We start from the raw sequence: 15,012 nt of genomic DNA, 5'->3' as shown, positions 1-15,012 counted from the left end.
TATGTTACATTGGTTCTCCTTCATGTAATTGATTATAAATTATAGGTATTTTATGGCCATGTATATGTATTGCATATGTCTATTAAATACACATATATGCACAAGCATATGTATGTTTATTTATACACAGTCATCTTGAGCCAATTTGCATCTTATAAAGGGCACACCAAAATACTTGCAGAATTTTGAACACAGCATGCTTCCCCAAGCCTCTGAGTGCTAATGCTTGGTATTTTCCCTTAAGTTCAGCCTTCTGCCCTTGTCTCTCTGAATAAATCTCAGTCATCTCCATGTCTTCATGAATGAACTCAAATCTCACTTCTCAGTGTAGTTCTTTGAATTCCCAGGCAGTGGGATTCACTCTCTCTTCTATGTTTCTATAGAATCATATATCTCTATGTATTTAGTACTTGTCAATTGTCCATTTACATCTTTGTTTCTCCATGGAGACTCTGAAGGCATATCTGTAAACACATAAGCATTTGCTCCAAGTTTCAGGTGTTTGTTTCTGCAGGATGAGCGAACATCTTCCTACATAGGAGAGCCTGCAGGCCGAGTGGGGGATTCTTGGTAAGGAGCTATTGAAGGAGTTCTCAGGAGAAGCCTTTGGGGACTAAACAATAGCAGATAGGACAAGGGAAGTTGATGTTGATGAATGAGAGGTAGATCAGAAGTCTGGCTTCAGCCTATAATTCCAGGGAGTTGGGAGTATGAACATTACTTGATGTTAGGCAAAAGACCTGGGCTTTTATACCTCTTGGTCACAATCCACCCTCTGGGAATCTGAGAGCACTTGTAGGCTAACAGCAAGCCCCAGAGAAAATGGGGCATGGGCCCTAAACTTGGTAAAGAAGATCAGGCAGGGGAGAAATGGCATCTGCTACATGTCTTCAAATATTTGATAGATATCAAAAAGTGCCATGATTCTTGTTTGTTGAGACTTCACTTTGCCAAGAGTGTTATGCTAAGTGCCTTCCATGCTTGGCATCTGTGCTGGACCACATGGAATCAACTTTCAGTCAGATGTAATAGCATGCAACAAATCTACTTAGTGAACTGGGGAAACAATGGCTATTCCTGTACTTTAGCAGATTCGAGATATACTGATTTGTCAGACATGACTTTATTTAATCCCATACCATTATAATAGGGAGCAAAGCAAAATGCTTGCTATGAAACAATTATGCAGTACTTTCATAATGCCATGCTTTTGGAGATGTTGAAATATAAGCCCAAATAAAGGTGTGTGTGAAATTTGGAAACTTATAAATATTAATGGCCTGGAGACAAAGAGAAAACAGCTGATCTGTAGAATTATATCAGATTGGATTATCAGTTAATTCAGCCTTTTTTGAATTTAGTTCTACAGTGGGTTCTTAGAAAATTATTACTCCTAACTTTATATAAGCAAACAGTGTTTGCAAGAATTATATGTACTTCTAAGTTGACCACTGGAATGGATTTCTGATGGAATCTGCATATACTTCTTGAAATTTACATGTAGTGGAGAACAACTGTGTTTTCTCATACAAGATCATTATATGTCCTCTCCAAGAGGAGATTATTAATTACATTTATCAGTAGTTATTCAACAACTTCTGTTATTTGTTAGAATGAAATATACAATATTGGACACAGCATATTTTTGTTCATATAACTTTTAGTCTTCAACATAACCCATAAAGCCAATGACACTATTGTTAATTTTAAAAGATTTTTTAAATTTAGTGGTAGCAACTGTGAATTGTCTATGTGCCACAATATCTTTAACTCCCCCCACCCCCATCACTTCCCTGTCATCTGGCACATTTTAAAAGGTAAAAAGGAAAGAAAACACCACTAAATGAATATGTGTGTGTGTGTGTGTGTGTGTGTGTGTATATATATATATATATACTTTTCCACTGATGACATGGCCATTCTCTTATAGGTTGATATTTTTCTAATTGTCCGTATTAGTGTGAACCTTATAACACTACTACTCTTCCTAATTGTGTGACTATTATACACATGTAACATTTTAAAATGGATATTCTTTGCATAATAGCCAAATGAGATGAAACAGTCATTTTCATTATGATTTGGTTCAGTTAGTTAATTCATATACCAGGGATTTTTTTTTTTTATTTTTATTTAGTCCATGTTAAAAAGGGCTTATTGCCTTAGCTAGCTAGTTGCTATTATCAAAATTAAAAACTATATAAATTATAAAAGCCATCCGCAGAGGCTGGCATAAAAATTAGTGCCCCTGCTGAGGACCAAATGATGTCTTTGGTTGAACTGCTAGATACAAAATAACAGCAAGAGATAAATTATTTTCTGGACCATTATTAAAGGATTAAAGGTGGGTCCCAAGTCTCTGTTGACCAGACTCATTTTCTCCTCTCTGGTTGGTACATCTCTGCTTGGTTTTAAGTTGCTTATTACAGAGGAAATTTCTGGAAGGCTAAATAAAGCTGAGTGATAAAGAAAATGAATCTCATTTATTGTTTTTGCTTTTGGGCTTGGTTTTATCAACCACATCACAATCATCTTGAGATGACTTACAGATCGTCACATTTTTAATTGGTTAATGCCAAACTGATTGCAAAAATACTTAAAAGCAGATCTAGAGAATTTGATTTCACATTCACTTGCAATCTTTAATATTTTTATAACTGAAAGTTAGAGTGTTTCTTCTATCTGTGAGGGTAGGAGGATTGGTAACAGAAAGTTTTCATCACATAGGTATGTCTTTAGGTAGAAGCTTCAATTTTTTTCTTTTTCCAGTATAAGAAACAATATTTCAAAAGAAAACTCAGAGGATCAGCTTTTAAGAGAATATGATAGCATCCCTACACTGGACCATTTGACTTGGCCCGTGATGGAATTGTATCCTAGAAAAATTGAAAAGCCTCAGCTGTTAGGAAATTGGGTCACTTCCTACCATCATGACTGATCAGAAACTACACCCGAATCAGTGGGAGCGGGAAAACCCAAGGAAGTAACAGCAGTGCTTACATATATTTTACTGGGAGTTTCATTCTACACTAATTTAAATAGATTCTCCATCTTTTTTTTTTTTTTTAATTTGATTTCATAAGACATTGATTTTCCAGGGTAGGAAGAAAAGCAAAATGAAGGACATTATGTGGTTTGCCGTTTTATATTTTTTTTCTAATTTTAAAAATAATAGAGAAAATATAGATCATTTATTGTGAAGGTAAAATTACATTAATTTCTACTGTCCTGCGACTCACATGAATAATAGAACATTCTGTGCACTGAGCATCGTCCTAGGAACTGAGGTTGCAGCTGTCACTACAAATGAGCACTGCTACCCTCAAGGAACTAGCAGTCTTACAGGGAGTGAGACACTATAAAAACACAAAAGGAAATGATGCAGTGAGTTCAAAGGTGATAAGAAATATGGCGGGAAATGAACAGCATCTTTACAATGTGCACAATTTCAGAGGTTGCTTCTCACCATCACTTACAAGAATCTCCTCTCCTAGATATGTCATGGTCTAGGGAAGGTGAGCTGGGGCTTTTTGGAGAGAGTGAGGGAGGAGGAGATTATTTTGGGGAGGTAAATGTGTTACTCAAGAAAATGACCTTAAAGACTACAAGATGTCTAAGGGAAGAGAATTCAGAACATCCGAGGTACTGGGAACAGTTCAATACAAAGAGAAGAGTCTATTTGGCAAGCATGTGTGTTAGAATGAAAATGGCATGTCTGAAACTGTGGCTGCCATGTTGTGACCATGAGGATGAGTACTGATGCTCCGAAGCTGGCATGCGTGGTGATGTGATTGTCCTTGGCATCATCTACTGGTGATGATTTGCCTCGTTTTGCAGAAAGTACTTCCCAAATCCATCTCCAAAGAGGAGATACCTCAAGGCTCCTGCAGACATATAATTTCATTTGAAATAACAAGCATAATAAGCAATCTATAGATAGAGATTGAGTCAATATAGAATTATACAACACCAGCAAAATTATGTCCCCATTAAATATCATTTTCACAGAAAAAGCTTACAAAATGAAATAAGTACACAAAAAATTATTGTATTCAGATCTGATATATGCAGTCAGAGATAGAGAGACAGAGATAGTCAGAGACAGAGAAAAATGTATATTCACAGACTCTTTGAAAATATATATTCAGAGCCTCAGGAAAAAAAATAGAATAAATGTTAGTAACAATTACCTCTGGGTAGTAAGATCAGATGGGATCAGCCTTGTGAATTTTTGTTTGCTTTATGCAATTTTGCATTTTAACATTTTACAGTGAAAAAATAAAGCATTTATCATCAAAGCAAAATGTTAATTTTACCCAAATCAAACAAGGCTAATCCAGTCCCTGTTATACTAGGATTCTTTCTATGAACTAAGGGACCCAGCGTCTCTAACTTACCTACCTCAGTCTAGCTTCTGCATCAGGCCCTAGCCTTAATTTGAATCTATTTTGGAGGTCAGCATCTAAACATGAGAGCTTTAAAGGACAGGTGATCATTCCCTGCAATCCAGTGGTTCCTAGGGTTTCCATGTCATGTGACCCTCTGGGGAGCCTTGCAGAGAGTATGTAAATATCAACCTCTGCTCTCCTGTGGCCTCCTTCTCTTGCTTTCATGAACATCATGGGCACAAAAACAGTGGACTGTTAGCTTTCTGGGGCCTATTTCTAGGTTGGGCTTGGATGATTTCTACTTAATAGGGATGGCAGGAATAGGTCCTATTGCACAAACATTTTTCTACTCCCAAGGCCTAGGCAGTATGAGACTGACTTAAACATGCATATGGCATCACCAAGATCGCTGCATAATACAAATCAGGATTCAAGTTGGTGTGAGTCATACAGAGACTTGGGGCCTCTTGAGCCAATTGATGGAGACCTGCAGGAGCTAAATAGGCAGAATATGGACTTTCCTATTAGCTATGTTTCTCTGAGAATGACTCCTGAGTCACTGGTAATATAGGATATTTACAGTTAAAGTCTTCAATATTTCAGGATACAAATAAAGGTAGAGACTTGGTACTCTTCCCTATTTCCTCTTATAAGCAGAGAATGGAATCTGTCATTCTTTTTTCTTTTTTTAAGATTTATTTATTTTTTCATACAGAACCTGGGTATAAGCCAGAAATGGTGAGACACTTCACCAGAGACAGAGTGGGGTGCAGAAAAGGCAGATCGACAAAATACACTGCCGAGGGGAGCAGCGGGCAGGCCAAGTGAGGTCTGCTGTACCATGTGGATCATCTCTGGGGCTGGGGATTGACCTCACACTGAAGCAGCTGTGATTGGCTTGCAATGCTGTTTTCCAACCCATTGCAACACCAGGGAGGGCCCAAATCTGCCATTCTCTATACACAGGTGGTAACTGCTTACCTGCCCTATGATAGAAGGGGAGAATGCATAGTGGAGAGCAGGTACTATGTGTTCGTATGAGAATAGGCTTTTGGTGTGACTGTAAGTCTGGTCATGTCCCAAGTTGTCAAAATTGGTATTCCCCCCAATTCAGAGCCTAGATGCACGTAGTTTCTTTGGAATGTGATTCCATGAAGCAGGAGTGCAGGTAATGGGGAGAGTGGAATAAGGAAAGTCCAATGTAATAGTGTGTTAGCTATATCAGTGCTGGAAAATTTGTAGAAAAGGACAAACTGAGGTTGCTCAATGAGGTTCAGTGGCACTGAGATACTTTCACAAGGTCTATGACTTCCAGAATTGTCTGCCTGAAGGCTGGGAGGCTGGAGCATTTGCTTCTCAGCTTCTGGGACAATGGTTTTTCACATATGGGCACTTCTCTGGCAGGTGACATCTGGGTATTATGGGGGTAGACCATCTGTCTGAAGGGAGTCTGCTTCCACAGACATGTTCCCTAGAGTTTGGGTGGCAAGGGGATGTGTCACAGCTTGCCAGAGTTCCTGGGGTTCTGTTCGTATGTGTATACCTAAAAACAAACAACAACAAAAAAAAACTTAATTGATATCCTTCAGAAATAACCCTTTTGGCATCTGAACTGAAGACTCAATAGATTTGACCTATGTAGTCTATTTTAATTCCATTATTGAGCATCTCATCCAGATGTGTGGAGAAATGGGTTGATCATCTTTTAACATTCCAGTTGGACACAGTAATGGACACAGTAAATAAACTTATTACAGCTGAAGTTGTCACTTATTCAAAAGTGGTATTCAGAGGATGTCTAATGGCATTTCATGTGGAAAGTCACTTTCATTTCTGAGGAAGACTGTCCAGAAGGAGTCCGAGCTGGGGTACACATGGGTGCGCCCACACACCTATTCATGTGTGTATATGTGTGTGTGAAGGTGCATACACAGTTCTTTCAGAAGAAAAATGGTTGACTGCTTTATGTGAATTGTTTATCCTTTCATCAAACTTAGAAGTGGGAAATGTTTTAAGATTCATGGTATGCAAATTGACCACACAATAGATTGGTGTTGGTGAAAGTGTATTTCCCTCAAAATTCCTGTTTCTGCCTTGATATATTTACATGTATCTTGATTTCTTGGTAGTTTTGGAGATTCACTGAAAAGTCAAAAGTGTCCAGGACGTTTATTCCTGGGTTAGGCTTCATTTTCAACCGAAGACAACCTTTGCACCTGCTACTTCAAAGCGTCCGCTTTTGGGGTAGAATGTACCAGCTGTCCCCCAGCCTCCAGCGGCAGGACAGGCAGTTCAGGGGTGAGGATGAGGCATCACTGCCCAGGCAGATCAAGCAGGTGGGGAAATTTCAAATTGACAGAATGAAATTATCTAAATTGAAATTACTGGGCCCTATCTCAGGAGGTCCTCCCAAGCTGTGGGGAAAGGACTGTCACTCTGTGAGCGCAAGGAACCAGCATCTTGGCTTAGGTATCACTGAACAGGTAGGAACTTTGAACAATGTGAAAGGAAAACTACCTGGTATAGAAAGCATATCCTTTCACTGGAAAAATAAATATCATTTAGGCCTTGAGAAGATCAGCCCTTCCCTGCTCTGGAGGAAAGAAATGTTTATGGATGGGGAGGTCAAATATGACTAAATCAGTTCTTCTTAGCAAGGACATGTTATAATGGACAATTGGTTATCCTGGAACTGACAAAAAGAGATTTCCCAAACCAAACATACTGAATTCAATACATTTATCCCTGGTCATAATGGATAGGTCCTTTCCTTCTAAGTTTATGGAGCAGTGCAGTGCGATTTTTCCAAGGGCCTTGACATAAGCATGGCTTCTTTACTGAGAAACTGAAGTAATGTTTAGTTTGCAGCAAAAGGGAATAAGCTGGATGAACATGAACAGCGGCCTTCCTAGCGGCTGTGTGGTGATTGCATGGCAGAATCATTGCGGCCTCAGATCTGTTAGCCCAGGAACCCTGCCTTTCCCTGTCCCTGGTAACATGTGCTCCTTCCTCCCAGGACAGGATAAAGGAATCTGTATTAGCCTGCAAAGAAAAACAACCCAGACATTGTCACAAGCTGCCCACACTCATTGTCAGAGAAAAAAGACAATAGTTCACCCCAGACTGTAGTTGGGAGGAGCTTTGTCCTTGAGACACCAAATACCCTAGCTTCCTATCAATCATTTTCCCTCTCTAGATGGGCCAGGAGCTCAGCATTTCTAACTGAAGGGAGATACGCAGAGAGGCACACCTGGGCCAGACATCTCCTTTTATGGCTGCTTCATTGAGATCTACTGACCCTTGGGTCCCACTCTGCCATTCTCAAAACAGAGTGCTGGAACTTCTCCATGGCACTCTTGCTGCAAGCGGCTCATTGATGTTTGCTGCAAATCCTGAAGAGGATTCACTTCTTTTTTCCACAGGATGAAGAGAGGAAAGGCAAGAGATGAGCTGGCAAGGAGTCATACTCAGTCTTTACAAAACCCCAATTCTTGTTGGGGTGGTTCACTTTCAGTTCTTTGCTTGCAAAAGCAGCATGCTGGGAAACTAGGTGAAATATTGTCATTACTGGAGGAGATGAGAGCAGTAGCCAGATGTAAAGCTGATATCCTTGGAGGGACTGAGCCGTGAGGAGGCCACCACCATGGTGAGACACTTGCAGCCTCTCTCTCCCAAGGCCCAGTTAGATTCATCATTTACTGGTCCCTGTGAAGTTAAGGTCAAGAGCCCCAAAGTTCCAGATGCTTCACACTGGGTTTCTCCATGTCTGAGTTAAACCAACCTTGAGCATCTAAGAGCTCAAACTGAACAATGGCCCATTCTAGTCCTCAGTGAACATGTTCTTAATTCTTAAGTAATGAGAATACCTCATGTAGTAGCCCAAGTCTAACCTGAACTTTACCGTTTTGTTTTTTAATTCCAGTAATTGGCCAGCTCAAATTTCTTAATTTCTTTGTTTCTCATTTTTCACTCTTTTCTCAAATGCATTCACCTACTGGTTGTTCCCATCCCCGTGAGATGACAGCTTTACCCTTCCCTTTGTCCACATGAATGTTTCTTTCTTAATAATTTTCAAGTAACTAAGTTTATCTCCCTCAGAGGAAAATAGAGAACTTACTCGTTAATGTTGATCCAGAGCTCTGCAAATGTTAAAACCTGGCATTGTTATTTAGAGGTTTAGCCTGTACTAATTACCTCTTAGTTTTACTAGCTCTATATAACAAGCTAACTTCTGCACATTTATGTGGAAACCATTCTTCTGTAAGGATGAAAGTTGTTGGAACAGGGAATGAAATAGGTGCTAAGTTTTATTTTCTAGTAAATAATGCTCAAGATTGGTCAACTTTTAGTAGTTAAATTGCTAAAAATGTAGATTCTACACTACAGGAACAAATCTCCGGTGACAATTATTTGTCTTTGTTCTTAGCATTTACGAGCCTGCGTAAACAGTCAGTACATTTAACGTTCCCCCCATTACCTTCGGTCATAAACTTCCTTAAAGAAAGAAGAATAATTATCTTTGCTGACTGCATAATGAGCACAAACATTCAAAATACCGAAAGCTCCTGGGTGGAGTGGAGGGTGTATCTAGAGTTGCAAGGCTTCACAGTTTCAGCACTGCAAAAAGTGTCAAGCTAACAGCAGAGCTGTGATTTAGTGCCTTTCACAGAGACATCGTCTCTGGAAGGCAAATCATAATTTGTGGGACTTAATTTAGAACTGGGCTCCCTGAGATGCAGCTACTTAGAGTCTCCATAGGCTCACATGTTTCACGTCTGTGTTTTTGGTGTGAATCTGACTCCATGTACCAGGCCACCCGGCACACCCTTCAGGCAACAAGATGGCCCCAGCTTAGTTTACCAAGTGCTTCCTGGCATCGTGGATTATGGAGCTGAAAAGGGAACTTGTGTGTCTCATTACAATCTGCACTTTGCTCGTGCAATAACTTGGTCTCTCCAGGGTCAGCCATTCAACAGCCAACAAGTCTGCAAATTGAGGCTTTGGTTTTGGTCATCTAGTTTTTCCTCGGGTCAAGAATGGGGAAATAGGTTAGTGGGTGGGGACTGGACACAGAAATGAGCATTACGGAAAAAGAAATTTGAGGGGGTCATACCATTCCTTTGTAACTCTTGTGGTTTCAGCATCCCTTCTAATGCAGTCAGAAAACACATTAGTGAGGCCCTCCCTGGTGGTGCAGTGGGTTAAAGCACAGCACTAGGAAGCTAAAGCCACTTCCGCATGAGTTTGATTCCTGCCTGCCCTGGAGGTGACCACATGGTGTGACAGACCTCTCTTGGCCTGCCCGCTGCTCCCCTAAGCAGTGTACTTCATCTATCTGCCTGTTCTGCTCCCCACTCTGTCTCTGGTGAAGCCTCTCGCCACCCCTGAGCCTCTGGCCTGTATCCCAGTTCTGTATGCACAAATAAATAAATCTTTACAAATAAATAAATAAATAAATAAAAAGGAAACACATTAGTGAAACATTTTTCACAGTCTAAGTGTGCAAATGAAGATGAAAAGAAATACGCCATTGTATCATTTCTAAATTTGCTCATTTCATTTGATCTCTTGTTTTTTTTCTAAATGACCCAAACTGATGTTTTTGTAAAAGGCACTAGGAATTACTAGAAAGAGAAGATGGGGGAAAAAAAAAAAGACTTTCAAAATATAAGTTCAAAATTACATTACTTAGAGACAACAAATAATAAACTCTTCTGAGAGATTACTATACAACTTATAAAACTTTAGACACTTATTCTCTATCTCTGTGCTTGCTGGTCACAGACATTTACACATCAGCGTTGTTCTGTGGACCACATGAGGGTTTCGTTGTCCGTGATTGTCTTTTATTGTGTTTTTTACATTTGTTTGACTCTCTACAAGGGACTTTTCCTATGTTAGGATGGGTACTGGACCTCTGCCATTTTTGATGAGTTGTTTATTGTGTTAATAATAATTTAAGAAAAACAAAGTTTTCCTTTCTGCTAAAAATAAAGAAACATGTTGAAACAAAAACAGGGTTCTTGGAACGCTGTATGGATTCACATAGGGAACACAACTGTGCTTTAAGTATTTTAAAGGGAAGCTTCATTTGATGGTATTTCTGGTTTATCTGGTAAGAGTATAAACACAACTGAAAGTATTAACCATAGTCAGTTGCTATCATTCCATTATTTCTGGGAGGGAAGTTGCTGATTGACAAGGATGACAATGTTAAGATTATGCATTTTGTTAAACTGTTTTCAGCATAGATTTGGAATGTGCATGTGGGCTTTTACCACTGACTTTCATTGCTGCCATATTTCATCTTACTAATCTATTATATGAACCAGTGTTGTGCCAAAGAAGCACAACTAGTAAGATATACAGAGAAAGATTGATTATAAGAAACATGCTCACATGGGCCCTCCCTGGTGATGCAAGGGTTAAAGTGCATCACTACAAAGCTATCCACAGCCATTGCAGCACAAGTTTCATCCCCCATGTGGGGGGGGGGGCCCACATGGCACAGCAGACATCTCCTGACTTATCCACTACTCCCCTCAGCAGTGTATTTCAGTGGATCCATCTGTTCTGCTCCCTACTCTGTCTCTAGGGAATCTTCTCACCCCTCCCCACACACCTCTGGCCTACACCCCAGTTCTTGTATGCATAAATAAATAAATCTTAAAAAAGGGAAATATATACAAATACTAAGAGGATAACATGTTTTTTTGTTGTTGTTGTTTAAGGAACGTGTTTTTTTTTTTTTTGTTTAAGGAACAGAAGCAAAAATTACATGAGCTTTAATTATATTCTTGCTTAGAATTATAACAATTGAGAAAAATTGAGTCAATTTAAAGAAAATCATGACTAATGTTAAAAATTGGTGTGCAGATATGAGGAGAAATATTAAAGTCATTTACTGATCTATATTACATTGTTAATATATTGAGGACAAAGGTGATAATAAATTGTCATTGTGATTGTTTAAGGATGTAGTAGATGCTCAGTAGAATTTTATCAAAGGTAATCATATTCATCATATTAAATAATTCTTGCTTTTTTATTTCATTAACAATCTTGAAGTATAATTCAGACTTGAAATTTTTACTATCTTTATCTATATTAATATTTTTACATTCAATTATAGTTTAAATTTGGAATATGCATGCTAAGTTGAATCAATAGTAGTCTCTTTTACCTAGTTTATATCATGTATTTTCTTAAATCATTGGTTAATTATCTAGGAGGAGTAAAGGAAGTTGTAGTAGTACTTTAATGTTGGGATATGAAATCGACCACCTTGCTTGTTTTTAAAATCACCTGTCATATTTAATATGTCTTTGAAAATGACTGTGTTGGAAAGGGATTTTGCAAATATTAACCCAGTGGGCAGGAAATGCCAAGATTTAAAAAAAAAAATAACTCAAGGTCATGAGTATCTTTCCTGCAGAGAGAATAACATACTTGCTTTCAATGATAGAACAATTAGTGGTTTTTCCTTTAGTGCTACCATTCTTTCCTTTTGCGTTTGGCTAACTCTTTGCAATTAAAGAAAATAATTCTCCCAAAGAATGAGTCAAGCTACCCTTTGATTGGGTAGATGAAGGGGAAATATTCAAAGCTAGTAGACTCTTATTTCAAAGCATCATCTCTCCACCTCTGAATGGTCTGTGTTAAAACGTAGTCTAGAACTTGTCTCGGAGGAGTGGTTAGAATTTGGAGACCCATCTCTCCAATTTGTGCCATGAATCACCTGCCTCTCCAGAAGTCACACCTTTTGAGCAGTTTGCTGCTCTTGAAGTTGTACAAAATGTGTTGGTTAGTTGCAAGTGGGATGCAGCTGGCTTCAGATTTAGTGAGTGCCGTAAACTAGTTTCCTCCTACCTTAACTTGATCATTTAAATGGAAAATGCTACTGCTCCAACAGAGTAGAAATTATATAAAAAATATTTCTGATATGAGTATCGCCTCCTGAATTGCCATGGCTACTGGTATCTCTGTGGGGGAAAATAAATAAATAAATAAAACACTGGGTTTGCAATTCTTACGAGTGGTAAACTGTCTTTGAATTATTTAAGAAAAGCTTTAAATGTTCAATGAATGTTCTTAGGCTAATGACAATTGATGCCAGAACATAACAATAATCAACTGAAATAGAATAGCATTTTGGAGAGTAGCAATTTGCGTAGAAATTGCTGATAGCATCAACACATGCTGGGAATCTTACATATAAGTGGGCTACAGTGTGGGCTGAGGAGTTATTTATTTGACCTTTCATTTGTAAATAAAACAGTATTCCTTTCTCTTGAAGAAGTATCTAGACCAGTATTAAAAAAAAAAAAAAAAAAAAACAACAACAAAAAACTGATGTCCTTTGTCCATGGAGACCAAATTGGCAGACATCATCTAGGATTTAGATCTTACTGGTTTAAAATGTGGAAGAATCCCAAGTGGTTATTGAGCAAGAGAGCATTCTATAATTTAAGATCGCTAGCTCTAGAGATAGACTATTTGGATTGAATTTGTCCTGTGAAAATAGCTGTCACAAATATAGCTTTCCAGACCAAATTCTTAGTCAGCCTCATGTGACCTGGCCCCTGGGTTCTTCTCCAGTCACATTTCATTGTTTTACTCCCCCTTTTCCATTCCTCCCATGCACCATTTCTGATGCATTCCAAAGACATTCTTGCTGCTCAACTTTCTGAACTTGCTATTCCTTTAGCCAGGGATGCTTTTCCCTTGAATGCAGTCTAATAGTTTCTGAGTAGGTGCAAGGCCTTCAGGTTTATTAACATTTACATGTTTATCTTGGTGAATTTGCATAACAGTGGCTTGAAGCTGGTGGTGACCATTGACTGATGAAGCAATGGAGGCAGTTAGGAGCACAGGCAGGCCTCCCCAAAGAAATTGGATGGAAGTCCAGGCTCACACACTGAGCAATCCCACAATACATAGCACCCAGCACAGGGGTCACCCCAGACCTTTTCATGCCAGAGCCTTTCTTGATTACCCTATTTAAAGTAGAATCCCTATGACTGGAAAACCCGTGTTCTTATCTATGCATCACTCTATGTCTAAGCTCTATGAAAAGTACCACAAGGACATGTGTCAGGCTGGAATTGTTTGTTATGTTTAAGATGTCTTACTCTTCACACGTTAATGGAGCCCCATTTCGCACCACACTCCATGACAGTTTTTACACCTATGAAGGTACATGAGGGAGCCCAAGAAAGACACAATTAAACAGCACTTATGGTAGGAGAAGCATTTTACCAGAGCTAAGATGGTTCACCAGGAAGGCTAGGGTTAGGAGAAGCCTCCCTCCACCCCCACCCCCAACCCCACATTCTTGATGCTGAGACCTGGAGACTGGGCAGAAGGGCCAGAGGCAGAGGAGGTGGGGCAGGAGCGTTCCAGATGGAGAGAAGTGTGCCATGAGAGTACATTCCAGTTCTAAAAGCTGCTCTGATTGGCTCAGATTGAAAGTATAAGGGACAGTTAACCCTCTGAGTCTCGGGAAGGAAGCTGGGTTTTTGAAAACTATTTCAAGAATCAAGGCTTTATCATCTGAGCTCTGAGATTCTATGGAAGGATTTTTAGATGGATGCAACTTTTATTCAGTGTCTGATTCGGTGAAGCACTTCCGGCCACTCACAATATTTTTATTTTCTAGACGGGACAACTGAGGCCCAGAACCACACATTTCAGCCTCATAGGAGTTGATTTAATTTTCTTAATTGCAGTGCTTTCAGGCCTCCTAATGCTAACCCTTCACCCTCTTTCCTTCCTTCCTTCTAATTGTTGCTCTTGTCAAAATCCAAACATAAAACTGTTTATCTACTGCCCTTATCTGTTTCCAAGAAACACACATGCACTCATACAGCTTCCAGAAGCCAGACCCCTGAGCCACAGCCAGTTGCCTCAGGGTAGTGGGGTTCATAGCAGGAGGGACAACATATTGCACACTGGGCTCAAGTTTCTGCTCTTCTGGGCTAGGACCCTAGATTTGAGCCAGGAAGCTTTGATCTGAATAGGTGACTGTGGGGCTTGACGGAACAGAGCCGACTTGACTAAGTCGAGTGGCTCTCAATATTGTCCTGCCCACGCTTTGGGCATGCGTGAGCACTCCCCAGCAAAACACAGCTGGCACATCTAATTTTAGCACTGCCCGCCTTGAAAAGGGACCCTTTAAAGAAATATATTTTCTCTAAAATGATTTGTATTATAATGTAGCAGCTGATAGACATGTCAGAATATTTGTTATTATTGATGGAGGAAAAAGTCTGCCAAGTAATTAAGATTTTTGTTCTTTGTGTGTGCGCACGCGCCTGTGTGTGTGTGTGTGTGTGTGACGATCGATAAAGTGATTAAAGCATCCATGAATCCAAATGATCATCAAGAGCTAGACTATGAGAGGCAGAGATTTATTGAGAAAGAATCTATTCAGAACAAACCTAAGGACATACGTCTTTTGATTTTTACAAAATGGGTAGAAATGATGAGAATGATTATTTGTGCCAGAATAAGTTGGTCATAGTGATTAGACCATGCGTGGTTGGTAGTTAGGGAGTAGAGTCAAAGATGCCTTTAATACGTCGTATCCTCCATGTCTTCCAAGAAGCAAAAGGTTAGTGTCTAA

At 39.4% G+C, this 15,012-nt stretch overlaps 1 protein-coding gene across 2 annotated transcripts in view; it reads left to right on the top strand.

Annotated features, from left to right (window-relative positions):
• Positions 1 to 15,012, top strand: part of RBMS3 (RNA binding motif, single stranded interacting protein 3) — a 900,805-nt gene that overhangs the window by 262,710 nt on the left and 623,083 nt on the right. The window lies entirely within an intron of this gene.

The sequence above is a fragment of the Condylura cristata genome, unplaced genomic scaffold, assembly GCF_000260355.1.
Source record: "Condylura cristata isolate star-nosed mole 26May11 unplaced genomic scaffold, ConCri1.0 scaffold00033, whole genome shotgun sequence".
Lineage (NCBI taxonomy): Eukaryota > Metazoa > Chordata > Mammalia > Eulipotyphla > Talpidae > Condylura > Condylura cristata.
The sequence above is the reverse complement of the archived record's forward strand: the minus strand, read 5'-3'. Positions and strand labels throughout refer to the sequence as shown.